This window comes from Heptranchias perlo, unplaced genomic scaffold (genome assembly GCF_035084215.1).
Source record: "Heptranchias perlo isolate sHepPer1 unplaced genomic scaffold, sHepPer1.hap1 HAP1_SCAFFOLD_139, whole genome shotgun sequence".
Classification (NCBI taxonomy): Eukaryota; Metazoa; Chordata; class Chondrichthyes; order Hexanchiformes; family Hexanchidae; genus Heptranchias; species Heptranchias perlo.
In genome coordinates this window covers 994,198-997,719 of record NW_027138635.1, presented here as the reverse complement: position 1 = coordinate 997,719, position 3,522 = coordinate 994,198, and positions in this window count along the sequence as shown.

Below are 3,522 nucleotides of genomic sequence, written 5' to 3'. Positions count from 1 at the left end.
ACTTATTTCTGTCAGCTGGATCTTTCTTCTTCAAAGCAAAAAGATTTTATCTTCAAATACAAGAACTTTACGTGGTTTTGTTGGTTTTCAGCACAGGAACATATTTCAGCGAGCTAGAAGTTTTTTCTTTAATAGCGCAAGATTTTATCTGAAAATACAAGAACTTTTCGTGGTTCTTGTCCATTTTTGTTGGTTTTCATCCAATGAACTTATTTCAGTCACCAAGATCTTTCATCTTCAAAGCAAAAAGATTTTATCTTCAAATACAAGAACTTTTCGTGGTTTTGTTGATTTTCAGCAAATGAACATATTTCAGCGAGCAAGAAGTTTTTTCTTTAATAGCGTCATATTTTATCTTAAAATACAAGAACTTTTTGTGGTTCTTGTCAATTTTTGTTGGTTTTCATCCAATGAACTTATATCAGTCAGCTGGATCTTTCTTCTTCAAAGCAAAAAGATTTTATCTTCAAATACAAGAACTTTTCGTGGTTCTTGTCAATTTTTATTGGTTTTCATCTAATGAACTTATTTCAGTCAGCTCGATCTTTCTTCTTCAAAGCAAAAAGATTTTATCTTCAAATACAAGAACTTTTCGTGGTTTTGTTGACTTTCAGAAAATGAACATATTTCAGCGAGTGATCAATTTTTTCTTTAATAGCGTCAGATTTTATCTTAAAATACAAGAACTTTTCGTGGTTCTTGTCAATTTTTGTTGGTTTTGATCGAATGAACTTATTTCAGTCAGCTAGATCTTTCTTCTTCAAAGCAAAAAGATTTTATCTTCAAATACAAGAACTTTTTGTGGTTTTGTTGATTTTCAGCAAATGAACATATTTCATCGAGCTAGAAGTTTTTTCTTTAATAGCCTCAGTTTTTATCTTAAAATACAAGAACTGTTCGTGGTTCTTGTCAATTTTTGTTGGTTTTCATCTAATGAACTTATTTCAGTCACCTCGATCTTTCTTCTTCAAAGCAAAAAGATTTTATCTTCAAATACAAGAACTTTTCGTGGTTTTGTTGATTTTCAGCAAATGAACATATTTCAGCGAGGGAGAAGTTTTTTCTTTAATAGCGTCAGATTTTATCTTAAAATACAAGAACTTTTCGTGGTTCTTATCAATTTTTGTTGGTTTTCATCCAATGAACTTATTTCTGTCAGCTGGATCTTTCTTCTTCAAAGCAAAAAGATTTTATCTTCAAATACAAGAACTTTACGTGGTTTTGTTGGTTTTCAGCAAAGGAACATATTTCAGCGAGCTAGAAGTTTTTTCTTTAATAGCGCAAGATTTTATCTTAAAATACAAGAACTTTTCGTGGTTCTTGTCAATTTTTGTTGGTTTTCATCCAATGAACTTATTTCAGTCACCAAGATCTTTCATCTTCAAAGCAAAAAGATTTTATCTTCAAATACAAGAACTTTTCGTGGTTTTGTTGATTTTCAGCAAATAAACATATTTCAGCGAGCGAGAAGTTATTTCTTTAATAGCGTCAGATTTTATCTTAAAATACAAGAACTTTTCGTGGTTCTTGTCAATTTTTGTTGGTGTTGATCGAATGAACTTATTTCAGTCAGCTGGAACTTTCTTCTTCAAAGCAAAAAGATTTTATCTTCAAATACAAGAACTTTTCGTGGTTTTGTTGATTTTCAGCAAATGAACATATTTCAGCGAGCTGGAAGTGTTTTCTTCAATCGCGCAAGATTGTATCTTAAAATACAAGAACTTTTCGTGGTTCTTGTCAATTTTTGTTGGTTTTGATCGAATGAACTTATTTCAGTCACCTGGATCTTTCTTCTTCAAAGCAAAAAGATTTTATCTTCAAATACAAGAACTTTTCGAGGTTTTGTTGATTTTCAGCAGATGAACATATTTCAGCGAGCTAGAAGTTTTTTCTTTAATAGCCTCAGATTTTATCTTAAAATACAAGAACTTTTCGTGGTTCTTGTCAATTTTTGTTGGTTTTCATTTAATGAACTTATTTCAGTCACCTCGATCTTTCTTCTTCAAAGCAAAAAGATTTTATCTTCAAATACAAGAACTTTTCGTGGTTTTGTTGATTTTCAGCAAATGAACATATTTCAGCGAGCAACAAGTTTTTTCTTTAATAGCGTCAGATTTTATCTTAAAATACAAGAACTTTTCGTGGTTCTTGTCAATTTTTGTTGGTTTTCATCCAATGAACTTATTTCAGTCAGCTGCATCTTTCTTCTTCAAAGCAAAAAGATTTTATCTTCAAATACAAGAACTTTTCGTGGTTTTGTTGATTTGCAGCAAATGAACATATTTCAGCGAGCTGGAAGTTTTTTCTTTAATAGCGTCAGATTTTATCTTAAAATACAAGAACTTTTCGTGGTTCTTGTCAATTTTTGTTGATTTTCATCGAATGAACTTATTTCAGTCACCTCGATCATTCTTCTTCAAAGCAAAAAGATTTTATCTTCAAATACAAGAACTTTTCGTGGTTTTGTTGATTTTCAGCAAATGACCACATTTCAGCGAGCGAGAATTTTTTTCTTTAATAGCGTCAGATTTTATCTTAAAATACAAGAACTTTTCGTGGTTCTTGTCAATTTTTGTTGATTTTCATCTGATGAACTTATTTCAGTCAGCTGGATCTTTCTTCTTCAAAGCAAAAAGATTTTATCTACAAATACAAGAACCTTTCGTGGTTTTCTTGATTTTCAGCAAATGAACATATTTCAGCGAGCTGGAAGTTTTTTCTTTAATAGCGTCAGATTTTATCTTAAAATACAAGAACTTTTCGTGTTTCTTGTCAATTTTTGTTGATTTTCATCTGATGAACTTATTTCAGTCAGCTGGATCTTTGTTCTTCAAAGCAAAAAGATTTTATCTTCAAATACAAGAACTTTTCGTGGTTTTGTTGGTTTTCAGCAAATAAACATATTTCAGCGAGCTCGAAGTTTTTTCTTTCATAGGGCAAGATTTTATCTTAAAATCCAAGAACTTTTCGTGGTTCTTGTCAATTTTAGTTGGTTTTCATCTGATGAACTTATTTCAGTCACCTAGATCTTTCTTCTTCAAAGCAAAAAGATTCTATCTTCAAATACAAGAACTTTTCGTGGTTTTGTTGATTTTCAGCAAATGAACATATTTCAGCGAGCTGGAAGTTTTCTCTTTAATAGCGTCAGATTTTATCTTCAAATACAAGAACTTTTCGTGGTTCTTGTCAATTTTTATTAGTTTTGATCGAATGAACTTATTTCAGTCAGCGAGATCTTTCTTCTTCAAAGCAAAAAGATTTTATCTTCAAATACAAGAACTTTTCGTGGTTTTGTTGATTTTCAGCAAATGAACATATTTCAGCGAGCTAGAAGTTTTTTCTTTAATAGCCTCAGATTTTAACTTAAAATACAAGAACTTTTTGTGGTTCTTGTCAATTTTAGTTGGTTTTCATCCAATGAACTTATTTCAGTCAGCTGGATCTTTCTTCTTCAAAGCAAAAAGATTTTATCTTCAAATACAAGTACTTTACTTGTTTTTGTTGGTTTTCAGCAAATGAACA